Source organism: Lactuca saligna, chromosome 1, assembly GCF_052625555.1.
Source record: "Lactuca saligna cultivar CGN05327 chromosome 1, ASM5262555v1, whole genome shotgun sequence".
Taxonomy (NCBI): Eukaryota; Viridiplantae; Streptophyta; class Magnoliopsida; order Asterales; family Asteraceae; genus Lactuca; species Lactuca saligna.
In genome coordinates this window covers 67672440-67694047 of record NC_136417.1, presented here as the reverse complement: position 1 = coordinate 67694047, position 21608 = coordinate 67672440, and the positions used below count along the sequence as shown (strand labels likewise).

Below are 21608 nucleotides of genomic sequence, written 5' to 3'. Positions count from 1 at the left end.
ATTTCCAATCATACTCATTTCACAACTCCCAATCCTTATTACAATTGTGAGAATATCAAATTCTTGCCACTTATAGAATATGCTAGATTCTAACATTTTATGCAATGATTATTTCGTAAAGTCATAGCTCAAAATCATCAAGACTTGGCCAATCTCTCTCAGAAACAATTCTATAGATATGATGTCTCTCACTCAAAGTACATTTCTTTGAAAATCCTTCTTGCATAAAAGTTTCTAATATAGACATAGATTCTCAATATCCATCTCCTAATATGGAAACATTTCCATACTTTCCATATGACAACTCATAAAATCTTATATGTTCATAATAATGTCGATATGGTCCATCCAATACCATACTTCCAACTACTCACAAGCGACCAATCCTCAGCGAGCTTTGGATCGTCCTTTGATAGTTGTTTAATTATCTTAGTCAAAACCGATTATCCTTTTTCCCTCTAAATGCGCTAGATATTTGGAAAATTTTAGAATGGTCAAATATTATAGCATTTGCAATCGATCCTGGGACACATTGAATAATGTATTACATAAAGATCTGATACTTTATCAATCTTCTGTCATAATATTTAATGTATCACGTTCTCACAATTCGAACTATGAAGAGGGATGCCATAATCAAAATCGAAACTTTGAAAACGCACTATGTATCCTTGACTAAGATTATTAACATTCCACAACCTAAGCCTTTAGATTTGAAATGAAGCATAATATTCTCTCCCTTAATTATATCAAAACAACTATTCAACCCTCACGACTTTGCAAAGTATAACTCTTGTTTTCTATAATTAATATTGTTAACTTGCAACAATTGCCTTAATAATCATATAATCACAACATTTATGCTCCCACTATCATGATGATTAGTATCATATAAGCATAACACTTATGCTCCCACTAGATTTGACATGTATTCAAAAATGTCACACCCCAAAAATGGAACGGCGGAAACGTTCAGGGGCAGATAACGTCATGTATAGTATCATAACAATGCAAAGTAGTAAACAAGCAACAACATCATCCATTGCATTATTAGTATAATTTTACTTACAAGTGTGTTCTTTCATAGTATAAGATAATATAATGAACAATCAAAATAAAATAGGAGTATTGATTTCTCCGTCTTCACAAAACCTAGTTGTTACCTGTCTATTTGTGACTTGAGAATACAAGTATTTTGAAAGGGAGTATCAACAATAAAGCTGGTGAATTCATAAGTATTAATGTGTCTTAGATTTGTAAAACTGGAAATTAAAGACGTGTGAACATTTGGAAAAAAGTTTGTATAAGTATGAACCGTTTGAAAGTAGTTTGAAAACGTTTGAATACCCTAGCAAATCCCTATGATTTCTATTAGTATAAAGAGTAGTCTTCTACCAAGACTAGACTATTTTGAAAGTAACAAAGATGGTTTTTCCCTTGTATGACTACTATTAACAATATACATAGTCTACCTCATCGTTTATGTGAATGTATCACAAAATAAAAGTAATAGGAAAAACATAGCCATATAAGTATTATCCTTTTGTATTAGGATAAAGTCGACATCGCAACTGCCGAATAGTATTAACCTTGAACGTCCGTAGATAATCATTGTCCTATGTAGCTAACAACAGGGTGTAGGAATGGTTAGTCCCGTAAAGGTACCCTAGTATAAGTATTAACCGTAGGCATCCGTAGATGTTCATTACCTCTGTTGCTAATAATTGGGTGTCATAATGGTTAGTCCCATCTAGGAAGTAAGTAGTCTTCTCACGAGATCCGTTGTAAGTAAGTAATAATATGATTCTTAGTCCCTATTCTACATTTGGAACTAAAGGTGACTTCTGCAACGAATCGCTAGGTCGAAATCCATATATATTACCAAATCATATATAAGCCCAAACTACACCTATAACAGTTTACTAGGGATATATGAACGTATACCTTTGCTACCCAAAGGTACTGACTGTTCATAACTATTATATCCGTATATGTACACATGATATATAACTAAAGATTTAAATGACCTTCGGACGGATACCCGATACCCTACCAAACCACATCCCAATGAGGAAAAAGAAATAAAGCGAGTTATCCTTTTTAAGTCCTTTAAACATTACTTATATAACTATACATATACAGGCATGCTTTCAACAAGGTATATATGTAAAGGTATCCATGTAAGTGTATCCAAGTAAGTGTATACAAGTAAGTGTATCCAAGTAAACGTATATCTTCATATAGCATTTAGTATAGACTCATGTATGAACTAACTCTGGTGTAATTCCTTGTAATAGGAATAGCAAGTAGTATCTCCTAACTATACCTATAATAGTTACTAGTAATGTACAAGTATCAACGAAGGTATACCTTTGCTAGCCAAAGGTACTGAACTGACTGAGGGCACTTTTATGTCTACATATGTATACATGATATATAACTAATACTTAGACGACATTCGGACGGATAACCGATACCCCATAGCCACATCCCAAAGAGGAAAAGGAAATAAAGTGAGTTAGCCTTCCTAAGTCCTTTAAACATTACTTATATAACTATACATATATGGGCATGCATTTGATAATATAAAACATTAAAATGAGTTTTGTAAAACCTTTGAATAAGATTGATATCTAAGAAAAGATCGACTCGATGTCAATTTATAAAACGGTTTGAAAGTATTTTGTTTAAATAAACAGTTTAAGTATAAAGAAAACCTTTGTTTGAAATACATTTGTAACAAAGTTTGAAAAGAAACATACAGTGTATAAAGCAGTTTGATAAAGAGTTTTAAACATATAAAAACGTTTAAGAAATTCATTTAAAGAAATCTATTTGGTAAAACAGTTAACGTATAGTAAATCCATTTGCATGCTAGTTATTAATCACATGTGATTGATATAACAACTAAACGTGATTTAACTTGTATCCCCCCATAAAGCATTTAAAACATTAAAAACATTTAAAAAAAAAGTTAATTAAGGGATATGAACTCACCTGTAGTTGGTGGTTTGGATGATCGGAAGATGTAGGATGCTATGTGTCATGTGAGGGCTTGTACACACACAATGATCCTAGTTATCATATAATAAACATATATGTAATCTAATTAGTCAATTAATAATTAATTAATCAAGTTAAGACACCCTAAGTCATGGAAACACTTTGATTCAAGTGCTATAGGTACCAAAGGGTTGCACCTAAGGGTTGTATGACATGGCATTGGAGTTTATGGCCCATGAACCACCCCTTTATGGAATTTACGGCTCATAACCATTTACGCATCAGTTTAGGGCCGTAAAATCATGGTACTAAGTGCCAAATTGTGTTTTGAGGTCTTACAAGTCATGATTGGGCATTAAATGATCAAGTCCAAGCCTTAGGATAGCATTAAGGGCACAATAACAATGCCTAGTAGAGTTCACGGCCTAAGGACCCTTTCCTTAGGTGATTACGGCTGTAAAATCCTATGGGGAGTTGTTTTGATTGTTGTTTAAAGTCTTAAACACTTCTAGGAAGGATCAAGGTTGGCATCCAAGGCATAGGAAGGAGCTAAGGTCCAATTTACCACCTTGAAAGGGGTTTACGGCCCAAGATCATCCTTGGCTGTAAACTCCTTTGTTCTATGGTTTCTTGATGATTTTCAAGTGTTATAAGGGTCATACTAAGCATACAAGAAGCTATAGAAAGTGCACTTACAAGATCGGAGCTCGATTGGGTGTTTAAGGTCCAAGAACACTAGTGTGTGTTCTTGGTGTTTTGAAGATCCAATGAAAATCAACAATTGAATGGATGAAATGATGTATAATGACTAGGAGATAGGTTATAATAACAAATCAAGTCAAGTAATACTTACATTCTCAGAAAATCAGATGAAGAACGGTATGCTACTTGAGAGAGAATGGTTTTGGTTCTTGAGTTTGGAAATGAGGAAATGAAAGAATGGAGAGTAAACTCATGCCTACGACATGAGTTTTTGGCCCTAAGATAGTTCACGGCCCAAAACTCTTTCTTTGGCCATGAACACCAATTCAAGGTGTTGCTCGTTCCATTACATTCCCGGTTAACTAGAAATCACTTCCTTTTGTGCGTCCGATTCGTGAATAATTAATTAAAATACTCAAATGGACTTTAAACTGGCTAAAAATTAGCAGAAAAGCATTTAACTTTTAATTGAAGTGTTTGAATGTACTGGATGGAAAATTTCGGGTTGTCACATCATCCCCCCGTTAGAGGGAATTTCGTCCCGAAATTAGAATTTAGGTAAAGGAGTAAGTATGAAAAATCGAGCAAGGAGGTGGGGAAACTTCCTAATCGATTGGTTCTCGCGCTCATAAGTGAATTTCCGGTCATCGGTTGGTATCCCAATGAACCTTCACTAATGGGAGGCGGCGTTGCTTCATCCGCTTGATTTCTCGATCGATGGTCACTATGGTTCTTCCACGAAGGCGAGGATCTCGTTGATCTCGATCTCGTCGAGTGGGATTACGAGATTCCTGACGGAAAGGTACGTTTTCAAGTTCGAGACGTGAAAGGTAAAATGTACATGACTAAGTTCACGGGGTAGATTAAGTTGTGGATGTTTCCTTGCCCTTTCTTACTACGAGAGTAGATAGGTAAGTCATTTACAAGGACAATGACGAATCGATCCAAGTAAGAATGGTGTACCCTATTCATTATGTTTATGAATATTACGGGCGTACTAGTCCTATCCGAGGGGTATTACTACGGACTCGTAGTGTCCGCATCGAGTTTGGCTCGGGACATCCTCCTTTAAAACTCGTAAATGGTGATGTTTGGACCTCATACCTATTTCTGAAAAGTAAATAATAGTTCCTTGCGGTGGGTCAACCAATTCATCTATGTGTAGCGGAAGGTAATGATTTTTAATGGAAGTCCCGTCGAGGTTTGCACCACGAGGACTTCCTAGGGTATCACCCATCCTAGTATTACTCTCTCCCAAGCACGCTTAACTATGGAGTTCTGATGGGATCCGATGCATTAGTGTTGGTATGATCGCACCCGTTGAAGTTTGTCTTCTTGAAGAATAAGATTGGAGCTCTCAAAGGTGAGGAGCTTGGTCTTATCATTCTATTTCTGAGTAGTCGTTAAGTTGTCCGAACAGTTCTTTTATCTCCGTTGGTGTGAGACCGTAGGACGATCGGTTTACAGGAGTCGTATTGGGTCCTAAGTTTGTTCGCATGACGATGCGATTACTCATAGTCTTGGGCAGTTCTCCATCCTGAAGTTCATATTAGAAGTCATACATGGTTCATCAATCGCATTCTCGTGTATACGAGTCATATATAATTAAGATTAAAAAGATAGTCGAATAACTGATTCTTCTTTAGTTCACATCCCAACGAGGAAAAGAAGTTAAAGTGGAATCATCAATTCTAAACCTGTAGAACCTTTATTATATACCAACCCTATGTGTACATTCTTCAACGATAGATCAACCGTATGAATCTTTGATTAAACTTGATGTACTGTACGAGTGGTACTTCGGGAAGGTGTGCTGAGATTTCTTCGGAGAGGATTAGAAACATGAGGTACTCCATGAATGAGTACTTCGGTGTTCTGGAATGTTAGCTTCACTAGAAACACAATTTCGGAGAAAGAGATGTGCGCATGAGTTTGGTATTGCGAGGATCGAATTGACTCAAGTCGTATGATAAAGTCGGAATCATACGGAAACTAAAGACATTAGATTTGAACATAAGGCATTACAAACAAAACACAACAGTGAAACCTTTAACAAAGTTACTGTACTTTAGATTTACTACAAGACTATTGTTGCGAACAAGGTATACTACAAAAGACAAGTATACGCAGCACGAGGATCCCTTAACTGATGGGATCTCACAAAAGATAAGACTCTAGTTGCACAGTTCTAAACAATTTATGAGACTGTTACAACGAACGCCTTAAATACTTTAACGTGGGTCCGGAGTAGTCTCTCCTGCGGCGGTGATCGTTAGCATCTTTCCGTCTATGCCAGCATTCGCTACCGCTGGGCAGTTTCTTTTGTAGTGACCCACCTTGCCACAACCGTAGCAAGCCTAGCTCACACCGATGTTGGGCACTTGGTTGATCGGTCTTGTTGGGCTCTTGCAGTAACGTATGGTGTGTCCCTTTCTGTTGCAGTTAAAGCACTGCATCTCCCGACAAGGTCCGTGGTGGTGATAGTTGCATTTGCTACACTTTGGGAGATTTCCCACATATGGCTTTGTTGGCAATGGGTTATTAGAGGCTATTGTAGGCTCTGTAGCAGCATTGACTGTAACTTGTTGTTGCTTCCTTGAGGATCTTTGTGAGGACTCGTCTTTCCTCTTGTTCTTGTTGTTGTTTCCTTCTTGTTGATCTTGTACAAAAAAAATTGAGTTCCGATGGTTTATGTGGTCAATCAGAGATTGTGCTAGTTCTTTGGCACTATCGAAAGTATCGGGACTTGATGCTAACACACTTGACTGAATTTGGGAAGACAGTCCCCAAATATACCTCTCTAATTTATTGCTCTCAGGAGCAACCATATCCGGACACAGGTTTGCCAGATCATAGAATCTACCCGTATAGGTTGATATATCGGTATCAACCATTTCCAGACTCCAAAGTTCCTGTTTGAGCTTTTGAACTTCCCCTCGAGGACAGTACTCTCTCACCAGCATGGCCTTCAAGTTTTCCCAGCTGATAGAATTTGCCACTACAATAGTCAGAGACTTAACATGACCATTCCACCAAGTTAACGCTCTGTCAGAAAAGGTACAAGTAGCAAACTTGACCTTGTTGCCCTCCGGGCAGGCGCATATCTCAAAGACTGCTTCTGTTTTTTCAATCCACTACCTTAGGACCATAACCCCACCAGTTCCATTGAAGTTTCGGGGTTTAGCATTTGTAAAGTCCTTGTAGGTGCATTCCCGGGGATGGCCATGGCTCTCGCCGTGGTTGGAAGGATGTGCACTTGTTCCCGATCCACTAGGGACAGGAGTATTAATGGCCGACACGGCAGCTGCTACTGTTGTCGTGAAGGCGACTTGGAACATGGCAGTGTCGAAAGGAGGAGGTGGTGATATTGGTGTTTCGTTATTAGGGTTACACCTTGGAATTTTGCGAGGCGACATCTTTTGACTGTACGATTAAAAGATTACAATACGGTAAGAATAAATAAATAAGGAAAGTGACTCATGGACTAACTCTCCATAGTCCAACAGCACAATTTAATAATACGTTTGAATGAGGACTTAGTATCGAAAGGTGAAAGCATTTGGACGATAATGTCCATACGATTTGGTATCTATCAAAAATACTGGAATTATATATGTAACATGTTCTGGAAAAAGTGGCCTAGGAGTACGCCTTACATCAACCATTGATGGGAAAGTTTTGACAGTACAACGACTTAATCAAGACTTAATAGATCCAAGATTTACAACAATAGGAAATTAGACCAGAGTTTTACATAGACTAGGTTATATCCGAAGGAGGAGTCGATGAGATTCTATCAGCGACGAGAACTACTAGAAAAGTCTTCAGTTGAGTGATCATTCGAAGGGATTGGGTGATCATTCTCTGGCTCCTCTCCGAGCCATCCAGCATTGTTGTGGTTGGGGTAGTACGGGTTGTTGTGGAGATGGAGTCCAACTATGATAACTATGCGAGAAAAGGGATATAATAATTAACTAAATAGACGAACTAACTAAGATAATTATAAGATGACCTTTATCAGTTGCTTTAATACTTGTTTAGTGCATACCAATTATATGTAGTTAGGATAGGATAGACCTTCGAATAAGTGACCCTAACCCTAAGCCCCCAACCCAACGAGGGCAGGACATAAGGCAAAGATTCATAGATTCTAAGTCTATGACATTGTACTACATATAACCTTAGTGTATCCACTAAACAACTATTTACATATTAATAAAGATTCATATGGTTCTCAAATAAGTAATTACAGTAAGACCAAATACCCCTATTGTATTTCTTTGTAGTTGTGTTGGTAAGTTTTTAGACTTGTTGCCACATCACAACCATTCTTGGGCATATGCTAATCACTCCTCGGACCAACATAGTTGATCAAGCTATGCCACTCCCAAGACTGACCATACATCCCCAAGCTTACTTGTGATATCCAACAATCGTAATACTTTTGTTCTTGTCATTGTGACACTGATTTTAGTATGAATGCAGGCACGTATACTTTCTTAAATATTTTATTATTTTAAAGTATATACACTTGGTCATAGTGTTTTTAACCCCTTTGTATTTATAGTTTGTATATCTTTTATGGGTTGATATACTTAATTCACTATAAACAATGCTCTGATACCAATCTATCACACCCCAAAACCGGAACGGCAAAAACGTTCGGGGGTGGAGGACGTCATGTACAGTATCACAACAATGCAAAGTAGTAAACAAGCAACAACATCATCCATTGCATTATTAGTATAATTTTACTTACAAATGTGTTATTTCATAGTATCAGACAACATAATGAAGAATCAAAATAAAATAGGAGTCTTGATTTCTCCGTCTTCACAAAACCTGGTTGTCGTAGCTGTCTATTTGTGACCTGAGAATACAAGTATTTTGAAAGGGAGTATCAACAATAAAGTTGGTGAATTCATAAGTATTAATGTGTCTTAGATTTGTAAAACTGGAAAGTAAAGACTTGTGAACATTTGGAAATTTTTTTGTATAAGTATGAACTGTTTGAAAGTAGTTTAAAAACATTTGAATACCCTAGCAAATCCCTATGATTTCTATTAGTATAAAGGGTAGTCTTCTACCAAGAATAGACTATTTTGAAAGTAACAAAGATGGTTTTTCCCTTGTATGACTACTATTAACAATATATATAGTCTACCTCATCGTTTATGTGAATGTATCACAAAATAAAAGTAATAGGAAAAATATAGCCATGTAAGTATTATCCTTTTGTATTAGGATAAACCCGACATCGCGACTGCCGAATAGTATTAACATTGAACGTCCGTAGATAATCATTGTCCTATGTAGCTAACAATAGGGTGTAGGAATGGTTACTCCCGTAAAGGTACCCTAGTATAAGTATTAACCGTAGGCATCCATAGATGTTTATTACCTCTGTTGCTAACAGTTGGGTGCCAGAATGGCTAGTCCCGTCTAGTAAGTAACTAGTCTTCTCACGAGACCCGCTGTAAGTAAGTAATAATATGATTGGTAGTCCCTAATCTACATTTGGAACTAAAGGTGACTTCCACAACGAATCGCTAGGTCGAAATCCATATTTATTACCAAATCATATATAATCCCAAACTACACCTATAATAGTTTACTAGGGATATATGAGCGTATACCTTTGCTACCCAAAGGTACTGACTGTTCAGAACTATTATGTTCGTATATGTACACATGGTATATAAGTAAAGATCTAAACAACCTTCGCACGGAGACCCGATACCCTACCAGACCACATCCCAACGAGGAAAAGGAAATAAAGCGGGTTAGCCCTAAGTCTTTTAAACATTACTTATATAACTATACATATACATGCATGCTTTCAATAAGGTATCTATGTAAAGGTATCCATGTAAGTGTATCCAAGTAAGTGTATCCAAGTAAACATATCTATTAATATATCATTTAGTATAGACTCATGTATGAACTGACTCTGGTGTGATTCCTTGTAATAGGAATAGCAAGTAGTATCTCCTAACTATACCTATAATAGTTACTAGTAATGTACAAGTATCAACGAAGGTATACCTTTGCTAGCCAAAGGTACTGAACTGACTGAGGGCACTTTTATGTCTACATATGTATACATGATATATAACTAATACTAAGATGACATTCGGACGGATAACCGATACCCCATAGCCACATCCCAAAGAGGAAAAGGAAATAAAGTGAGTTAGCCTTCCTAAGTCCTTTAAACATTACTTATATAACTATACATATATGGGCATGCATTTGATAATATAAAACATTAAAATGAGTTTTGTAAAACCTTTGAATAAGATTGATATCTAAGAAAAGATCGACTCGATGTCAATTTATAAAACGGTTTGAAAGTATTTTGTTTAAATAAACAGTTTAAGTATAAAGAAAACCTTTGTTTGAAATACATTTGTAACAAAGTTTGAAAAGAAACATACAGTGTATAAAGCAGTTTGATAAAGAGTTTTAAACATATAAAAACGTTTAAGAAATTCATTTAAAGAAATCTATTTGGTAAAACAGTTAACGTATAGTAAATCCATTTGCATGCTAGTTATTAATCACATGTGATTGATATAATAACTAAAAGTGATTTAACTTGTATCCTCCCCATAAAGCATTTAAAACATTAAAAACATTTAAAAAAAAAAGTTAATTAAGGGATATGAACTCACCTATAGTTGGTGGTTTGGATGATCGGAAGATGTAGGATGCTAAGTGTCAAGTGAGGACTTGTACACACACAATGATCCTAGTTATCATATAATAAACATATATGTAATCTAATTAGTCAATTAATAACTAATTAATCAAGTTAAGACACCCTAATTCATGGAAACACTTTGATTCAAGTGTTACAGGTACCAAAAGGTTGCACCTAAGGGTTGTATGACACGACATTGGAGTTTATGGCCCATGAACCACCCCTTTATGGAGTTTACGGCCCATGACCATTTCCGCATGAGTTTAGGGCCGTAAACTCATGGTACTAAGTGCCAAATTGTGTTTTGAGGTCTTACAAGTCATGATTGGGCATTAAATGATCAAGTCCAAGCCTTAGGATAACATTAAGGGCACAATAACACTACCTAGTAGAGTTCACGACCTAAGGACCCTTTCCTTAGGTGATTACGGCCGTAAACTACTATGGGGAGTTGTTTTTATTGTTGTTTAAAGTCTTAAACACTTCTATGAAGGATCAAGGTTGGCATCCAAGTCATAGGAAGGAGCTAAGGTCCAGTTTACGACCTTGAAAGGGGTTTACGGCCCAAGATCATCCTTGGCCATAAACTCCTTTGTTCTATGGTTTCTTGATGATTTTCAAGTGTTATAAGGTCCAAGAACACTAGTATGTGTTATTGGTGTTCTTGGTGTTTTGAAGATCTAATAAAAATCAACAATTGAATGGATGAAATGATGTATAATGACTAGGAGATATGTTATAACAACAAATTAATTCAAGTAATACTTACATTCTCGGAAAATCGGGTGAAGAATGGTATGCTACTTTAGAGAGAATGGCTTTGGTTCTTGAGTTTGGAAATGAGGAAATGAAAGAATGGAGAGTAAACTCATGCCTACGACATGAGTTTTCGGCCCTAAGATAGTTCACGACCCAAAACTCTTTGTTTGGCCATGAACACCAATTCAAGGTGTTGCTCGTTCCATTACATTCCCGATTAACTAGAAATCACTTCCTTTTATCCGTCCGATTCGTGAATAATTAATTAAAAATACTCAAACGGACTTTAAATTGGCTAAAAATTAGCAGAAAACCATTTAACTTTTAATTGAAGTGTTTCACTGTACTAGATGGAAAATTTAAGGTTGTCACAAAAAAACAACTTAACTTCCAGAAAAACAATACCTATTGAATTTCTTAAGTTCATATTTCTAATACCTAATGCTTTGATAATGCTTTATCTAAGCTTCTGAAACTTATACACTTTTGCCTTAGATAGCTCATATGTGTGTCTAAACAATTCAGACTAATTGCCAAATCTCACAATTCGAATTATGGAAAGGGATACCGTAACCATAATCGAATTCGAGAATACAATTTTCACAATCACTATCTTTTTAAAATCTATCTTAGTGAAAGCATTTCCTCATAGTCATTTTCATGAAGGAGGGAATCTTATGACACTTAGATTTTAATGGTGTATGTGTTCCCATGCAAATTTGTCAAAACCAAATTTTGCAACAAATCCAAACTCATATGGACCGAACCTTCTCAATCTTGATTTCTTGCCTTATGGTAACACGAGTGCCCACCATGTCTTCCAAGTAGTTAAGCAGCTCACCATTTCCTATCAATGTACTTTCCATTGATCAAGGTGCTTTCCTTTTATGCGTTCAAATGAGAACACATAGAACTCACATGAATAATTAACTTAATTAGAATGACACAGAAACAAGATAATGTCAACACGATAGGTTGTAAACCTCAAGTCGTGTGCTAGTGATGATCAATAAGGTTTATTCTTGATTAGTTCTTGAAGCTTTTCAAGACCATTAAGACTCTCACTGACTCCTTGACATATAAGATTCTCTTATCAATAAACATTTCTCAACAAACAAATATTCAAGAGTTAGTGTAGCTTTTATCAAGACAAAACACCTCACAAAATTGGTCCTAGTTGGTCTTTGTCTAATCCAAGACATTACAACTTACCAATTTCAAATATGAGTAAGAAGAAAACCTTTTCAAATTCCACATTTGATGAATGGTATAAACCTTCTTAAAACTTGTCACTCAATGTCACAATCTTAACTCTAAGACTTGTTTTGGAACGAAGTAAGATTGACTTCTTGATTTAAACATTTATTCAATTCTTGATTCCTCTTCTCAGACATACAATTCTACTAAGACTCACTTAGAGGATCAATTGAGCTATGGTTCCTAATCATTAAGACCTATCATAAAACATAATAAAAGGTACTCTCCATTCTTCTTAGAATAGAGAAACTTTTATCTTTCTGCCTACTTGATTCTTCTTATCCGTTCTGCTATTGATTGAAACTCTTTCAATCAATTCAGAATTACACTTAATTTTATAAGTATAATCATATTTACTAAACATTTAGTAAATCATGATGAATATCTTTGTCACTATTGTGGTGGTCTTGATCAACACACAAATTTATGTACTCGATCTCCTAGTCCTTCACTTGACACTTTGTCAACGAATTAGTCTGTGACATCCCCAAAATCACGGCCAGAAAAGACCGATTTTGTTTATGCTTTATAAAAATCAGAGTACTTCATTTTATAAAAAGGTTGCGGAATTTGTTCCCAGAAAAACATGGTAAATACGTTATTAAAACATTGTATTTATTTCATTTTAAAATGTTTGGGATGTCATCATTAATACCGAAACATAAGCATAAACAGAACTTACAATGATTTACACTAGTGATCTACATCTCTTTTAAATCTCTCAGTGTAATGTCACTTCACTTCGTCACCTGTGATATACATAAACTGAGTGGGTCAGGTTGGGAAACCTAGTGAGTACATAGGGTTTTCAACCCACAATAATATAATTACTATGTTCAATCAAACAATCAACCCAATTACCCATCCCCATTATCTTCTTTACTCTTTAAGGATTTAACCTAAGAGTCATCTATCCTGCATTCGTTTATTCCGAATTCCCTTACCTCCAGGGTTATAGGACTGACACTAAATCGATAGCTGCCAATGTTCATTCATAAAGCACTAATTCCATAGCTGCTATGGTCTATTCATCAGGTACTAAATCCATAGCTACCATTCTTTATCTAATAGGTACTAAGTCCATAGCTACCAATGTTCAATAGGTACTAAGTCCATAGCTACCAATTCCCAACAGGTACTAAATCCATAGCTACCAACGTTTAACAGGTATTAAGTCCATAGCTACCGGTGTTTGTCCCATAGGCACTAAGTCTATAACTGCCAATGTATCATCTTCTATCTCTCATCATTCATCTACCCATCTCATACCCAACATATTCGTATATATAAAATACGTATACAGCTTAAATTCTTTAAAACATGTATAAAACGTTCATCCAACATAGACAGCAAGTATTCAGATAATATACACACATAGCACGTAGTTTATATAAAATACTTCATATCTATGTGTAAGATGAAAGGGACTATGCACTCACCTGAGAAGGTGGTGACTCGGTACTCGGACAACGCTTCGTTTACTTTAAAATAATTTCCTTTGACGAAACCTAATATTATCACCACTAGATTTTAGTCTAATATTACCGTCACTAATTATTAGTCTTATTATTATTATTATATAAGCGTTTAAACAGTACTTTCCAACTACTATGTACAGACAGGGGCTAGACATAAAACACCGGAGGGCAGGACCATTTTGGCGTATAGCACTTCTGAAATCCAACAACCCTATGCGGCCCTTTAAACCAGATTCCCCGTACCGCGAGTAGTTAAAAGATATTATAACGACACTTATATAAGTCATAATAATAGCTCAAATATTTATTATAAATTTATAATAACAATACTAATTTTAAATATAAACTATATTTAAAATAGGGTAAGCATAACTTACTTTCAAGGGGATTTTAGCTATGAGTCGGGCTTTGCAGGGGCAGAACTTCGTCGCTGAATCTTTCTAAGAAAGATTCGTGCAACGCTTCAGCGCTCACCTTACTATACTAAAACTACAGAAAGAGAAGTCGAATCACGAGGGACCGAAATGCTCGGGGGATAAGGAGAGAAAGACTCTTGAATCAAGAGAATGGTGCAAGAAATATGAGAGCCCAAGGCTCTTATTTATACTAATTGAATTTTCAAAAACTACCCTCCATAATTACTTAATGACCTTTTAGTTATATAAACAACTAAACACCCCTCTATAATACTATTTTAAATGGATTTAATGATATTTGTACTAAACTAATGTCGAAAGAACTCAACATTAGTCTTATAATGACCGCATCGTCGATACCTTTCTAATGATATATACATATGTATATATATGTGTACGTATACATGATTTATACTTTATTTTAATACGTAAATATGCTATTATAATTTGTAACTCGTTCATACGAACTCCGTTTTTGACGTTCTTTATATCCACGCGTAGGTGGAGACATGCTCTACAACTTTCGTTTAGACTCCGTCGGCTAATTTTGACTTTATTTATAAAGTTATATTTTTAACAGGCCGGGACAGGATTGGTCCGTTAAAATCTCATAACTTCTTTATCCGATGTCCATTTTCGTCTGTCTTTTTATCATTACGCTACTAATAACGAGATCTTCGATTCTTGTTTAGGTTGTGTCGGCTAAAAATCAATCAATCTAAAATTCGAATTTCGGGCTCTACACCGCTAATCCGAAACTTCGAAAAATCATAACTTCTTCATACGAAGTCAGATTTGGGCGTTCTTTTTTATCGATGTTCTTAGTTTAACATATTCTACGACTTTCGTTTAGAGCGCTAAGGCTAAATCTCTCTCTATCATAAATTTACTATTTACGCTTCCCGGCGCCGTGCCGGTTCCGACGCGAAACTTCGACGGGTCATAACTTCTTCGTTATAACTCGGATTTCGGCGTTCTTTATATGTACGGAAACCTTGTGACATATTCTACAACTTGGTTAAGATTATTTATTCTAAATAATCTTTTTGTCGAAAAGTTGTTTTTGACCCCTATTGCCTTTAAATTGACTAGCCCGGATCTGCGGGCGTTACATAGTCTAATTTCCAAATATGAAATTTCTCATTCATCATGCAACCAAGTTTCATGATTCCAAGTTTCTGTCCAATTAAAACTTGGGCGATGAGAAACTCTCCCTATTTGGTAAATTCTCGAAATTTCCACAAATAACATAATTAAGAATCAAATCCATTATTGTTAATAATAGAAACCTTCAAACATCAATTTTCCATACACACCATTGTAAGGATAAATAAATAATATAAAATCAAATTTTATTTTATTGCGAAAAAATTTGTCCTTACAATGCAATTCATTGAAAACTATGTTAATACATATTTCTTAGCAATCTATTCTAGCTCCAAGTAGTAGCTCATGAATCCAATCTTCAAGCAATGCGATCGAAATCCATTTCTTCACGATTAGACTCCGCTCACTTCTTCCCTTAAGCTTTCTCTCTTTTCTTTGATCCTACAAAACATCAAAATGTAATCTTATCACATCATGTATTAAGAATCTAGAATAAGAACTTAAAAGAGTTAGTTAATGGATTTTACCTAAAGCAGAGCCATACGTTTTGACTCTCCCATCTCTTAGATCTCTTAGGTAAATAGGGCAACTTCGTCTCTACTGCCCTTTCTCTTGGCAATAAAAGCAAATTGAATCTTTTGGAATAGCACATGGAATTACTTCAGACTTTGTCTTTCTCTTATGATCAAACTTTTCCATCATGGCATGCCTTTCGTTGCCATTGCCTATATCCATAGAGGTCTGGAAGGCAGATTCACCAATCAACTTTGCCTTTCCAGTGCACCAAACCATTGCTGATTCAGCAGCAATAAGCATGTAGGTGAGATCTATAAGGGTCACGTCGTGGTTCATCATATAATACTCTCTTACGAACTCACTATATGAGTTAGGAACCGACTGAAGAACCCAGTCAATAGCCAGCTCCTCACAGACAACGGATCCCAACATTCTTAACCTATCAATGTGCGACTTCATCTCTAGTACATGTGCACATACTGACTTTCCTTCTTTATGCTTACCTGCCAAAAGGGCTTGCGTGAGCTTGAACTTTTCAAGCCTTCGAACTTGTGGGTTAGGGAGAATAATTGGAGGAGGTGGAGTAAATGAAGCATGATCTCTTGTTCCTCGATCGAATCGTGGAATATCATCTTCATGTGGAAAGCTTGTTCCACGGGATTTAGGAAGGCCATAGTTGTTGTACTTCGACATCTACAAAACGGGAGAAAATGAGTTCAAGTTAGTTGATTGATTGAGTCTTTAATAAATCACCCAAATGAGATACTAAGGCTAGGACCCAACACAATATTCCACAACTTGGGAGATGGCTGTCGTAACCCAAATTGCAGAACATTTGAAGGTAAGTGAATGACGATTCACTAATTTTCCACCATGAAAAACGAAAAAACAGATTAAGTTTTAAATGTTTTGAAAACTCCTACATCCTTTGAGATTCATTGAACTTTTCAATGGCATGTTTAAATCTCGATATGCCCCTCGATTTGTGACTGGGATGCTGAGGATCACAAAACATGGTGTGAATAACCATGCAAACTTACATGGTGCCCCCACATGTTACAGTCACCTATTTGATGTGCCGGTTAACCACACACACTCCACCAAACTATTACAAACATTGAGTCTCCCTTTGCTACCTTTGCTTAGAACCATTTAGTGTGCCGGTTAACCACACACGCTCCACTAACGTCTTCGCAAGGGTACAAAGTGTAATTTCATGGAATTACATCAATTCACTTTTGCCTAAAGTAACTAAGATTGAGAATTTGTAAAAACATTTAATTACTTTTGTACTTCATTACTTATAATGGAAGGTTTATATCCTATCCTACCTGTTCGGGTAACGACCCTCCACTAGTCAAGAGTGCGGTGGGTAAGAGTGAATACCCATTCAATCGCCATTTTATATGCAATTTCCTTAAACACCTCTTATAGACCAGCTTCGTGAATGAGGCATACTAACGGTAAGACTAACTGTTTACTCATATATATATATATATATATATATATATATATATATATATAATACTAGACTTTTAATGTTATATATAGTATAGGGTGTATTTTACACTTTTAAAATACTAGGTGGTCAAATTTAATAATTATACTTTAATTTAATTAAATTGTAAACCAAAACTTTATGGATTTATTAAATCTCTTTTAATTATACACTTTAATTAATTAATAAAACCATAAGGGTGTGAATTGAACTTTTCAAAACAATACTAGGGTTTTAGAATTTAACATTTCTAAATTAAACTTTTAATCAATTTTTAAATTCCAAAACTTGAGGGCAAGTTTTGAAACATTTCAAAACATTTGGGTTTAACATATTTAAATTTCAAAAACAAAACTTTTAAGTTCAAATTTAAACTATAAAACCTAAAGGGATTAATTTCCAACTTTTCCAAACTTTATCAAGAATATTCTAGATCACATAATTCAAATAAGGCAATTAACAATTAATTTGTGGTTATCTAATTAGATCTAGTTCAAATTGTTGCAAGATAATGATCAAATAATTCAAATAATTTAACATTTATCAAATAAGGTAACAATTATCTAATTAGATGACCAAAATCTTTTATTTTGACAAAGATAATCATAAGGAATCAATAAAATTCGTATTTTTTATTAATTTTAAACAATTATGGCAATTATCTTAAGTCAAAACATGTAAAAATCCTGAAATCTGCTCTAACTGACGCTCGAACTCGTCGAGTTCCTCTATGGACTCGCCGAGTTGGAGCTACTCGCCGAGTCCACATTGGAACTCGCCGAGTTCATCAATCAGGGGGGCAAAAAATCGATTTTACAACAAGAATGAATGTACTAGGCATCAATACAATAGAAACCAATCAAGTCTCTGATACCACTGATGGGTTTTAGCCATAAGAATATCCTATGTGCTCATGCAAACCCCGATGCTTGGATCTAGGTTTCTCTATTGTACATGCAATTCATCCAAGACTTTAAACCTTAGATCTAGCATATTATTAATCATATTAACATAAGAATGGAGTTAGATCTTACCTTGATTGTTATGTAGCAATAACAATCTCAAATCCTCCTTGTAATGGGTTTAGAAAGCTTAGAGTCACAAGTATCACTCCTCTAATGGCTCACAAACACCAAGAGTAAGAGGATGAAGAATAAGGAGAGAGGAGGCTGCCCAAAAACGTCCAGAAACCCTAGTGAAACTCTTCACCACGTTTTTGGGTCTTAAGGGTACTATATATACATGTAGGCTATTAGGGTTTTCAACTAGGAAACCCTAATCTGACTGCTTAAGCCCTAAGCAGCCCATGGACCCTTTTAGAATATCCCTTGGACGATTTCTAATGGATTTACCCATAGAATTCATCCAACCTATTATTCCAAGGTGACCCATAGCCCAAATGCAATTATCTTATAATTACAATTCCAGTCCCTTAAGTTTAATTAATCTCTTTTAGCCACAAAATTAATTATCAATTAATTCTTGACTAATATTAATTAAACAATATGATTTCTCCTTTAATATATTATTCTCATAATATATTAATAAATCATAATTAATCCTTTCTTTCCATAATTCATCCTATCAAGTTGCTTTGGTGAAGGCAACCCAAAATGACCATGCACCATCGGATCAAATACATACCAAAATAGTTATGGACATAGACACTAATCCAACAACTTTGCCTTCCTTTTAAGCCAGATAAATTATCTTAGTCCTTTACGTCACTTTGGTGTATTAGAGTTTAGATCTTGAATGTTTGTGGCATTATTATGGATCAAGTTGGAACTTTGTCCATCTAAACATCATTTTCTCCAACTTTATCCATCTAAACATCATTTTTATTGATATGAAGGTTGGAGACTCAGACTAAATGTAGGGGTGGCAATCCTCGACCCAACCCATAACCCAACACTGACCCAACACGAAAATAAACAGGTTTGGTTGAGATTTTTGACCCGCCAACCCGTTTATTTCATGGGTTGGGTTGGGTTACCTCTTTGGGTTCGCGAGTCAACCCGCCAACCCGATATTATATATATATATATATATATATATATATATATATATATATATAATGTTTAAAAATATATTTAATTGAATATGTGATTATAGTTTAATTGTTTTCCAAATTCCAAAATTACAAAACATCTTTTATTCGACTTAACATCCCCTAGCCCCTAAGAAACCCCTAATAAAAAAGAAATTCAGTCTTCAGTCTCCAAACTCATGACTCCATGTCTCCCATCTCCGTCGTTTGAGGCATCGAGTCATCGACTATCGCATTGTCGCACACACGCCACTCGTCATCTCGTCCTCCGGTTGTCGCACACCACTCGTCATCGTCAATCCTCTTGTTTATGACTTTATGTTTATGAATTATGTTTAATATTTAAGACTTTATAACTTCATTTTATTTGTATTTTTTAATTTCATTTTAAAATGTGTTGCTTATTAAATGGGTTATATGGGTTGGGTCCGACCTAGTAACCCACAAACCCACGAACCAATATACTTATACGGGTTATATGGGTTGGGTTGGCTTGATGTTTTCAACCCGTCAACCCACCAACCGCCAACCCACCAACCCATATATTATATGGGTTGGGTTGGGTTGGGTCAATGTATTCTGACCCGCCAACCCGAACCCAACCCAATTGCCAGGCCTAACTAAATGGATTAAGTTGAGAAATATGCATTCTAGATCTTGGTTGTTTGGACTATCCTAATGGATAAAGTTAGAAACTTTATCCATTATGAAGCTATAAGATACCAGATTTGATGGTATGAGCCTTGGTCTCTAAGGATTAAGATCTTAACGAAGAGAATAGCATTCTGCCAGAGACCACGTCATTCTGCCAAGGAAGGCCCACGACATGGTGGTGTTTTGTCTCTCGATTTGTCCTATCTTGGCCACGGTGTGGCGCTGTTAAATTTTTTACCAGTTTGACTTTTGGTCAAACTTGAGTATAATGAAATATCTGGCTAAGGAATGATTTCAGTTTGGCATTTAGGTAGCTTGCAATAGTTGTTATGTTGATGAGGTAGCTGTTGAGCTTCTGTTGAGTAGCTCAGGTGAGTCTTCTCACTATACTATGAAGGATGTTAGTTGTCTTTGTGAATCTTGCATGGAAGACTAGGCTTTGGACCCTAGCATTTGTATGAAAGATAAGGGTTTAGCCCCTGGAAATTGTATGAAGGACCAGGGTTTGGCCCCTAGAATTGGCATGAAAGACCAAGGTTTGGCCCCTGGCAATTGTATGGAAGACCAGGATCTAGCCCCTGCATTTGTGTAAGTAAAGACCATGATTTGGCCTGTGATAGGAAGTAAGACTATGATTTGACCCATAACGCTCAATTGGGGTTGAAATAGATACATTATGTTATGTATGGTATGTGGTATTTTGGGGATCTCACTAAGCTTCATGCTTACGATTTACGTTTATTGTTTCAGCTACCTATGGTTCCAAATGGAAGGACCCGACTTGATCGCACTGCATCCCCTGAAGTTTTTTTTTTTTGCACTATCCATTTTATGATTTCTCTTATGTTTGAGAATACTTTATACTCTGGTTATCTTTTGAATGAATAAATGAATGGTTTTGGGTTTGAAAAATGAAAATTGTACTTAGTATTTTTGGGACGTTACATATGTCTCCTAACTTTCATCAGATATTACACCCCATTCATACTACCCCTCCACCCCCACTTTCCTCCTCTACTCCCTCACCATCTATCCTTTTCATCCCCTACTCTATCTCCTAATCACGAGGATCATCCATCCCCTCCCCCACCGACTCACCATATGCACACCCGATCTCGAAGTGGTATTATAAAACCCATTGACCACCTTAATCCACACTCCACCTCCATTTATTCCGTCCCGAGGTCACACATACATGCTTTGAAAGATCCAAATTGGCATAAAGATATGAATGAAGAATATAATGCTCTTATTACAAACGATACTTGGGTTATTGTGCCACGCTCACCACAAACCAACGTGGTATGATCTATGTGGTTATTCAAGCATAATTTTAATGCTAACGGGTCTCTTTCGCACTATAAATCCAGGTAAATAGCTAATGGAACGATCAACAATAGGGGATCGATTGTGATGAAAGATTCAACTCGATTGTTAAACCGACTACTATACGTACGGTGCTCAG

General features: G+C 35.9%; 1 pseudogene; it reads right to left on the bottom strand.

Moving 5' to 3' along the window:
• Nucleotides 1-4905: 4905 nt before the first annotated feature.
• Nucleotides 4906-5024, bottom strand: LOC145027750 (5S ribosomal RNA; annotated as a pseudogene).
• Nucleotides 5025-21608: the final 16584 nt, after the last annotated feature.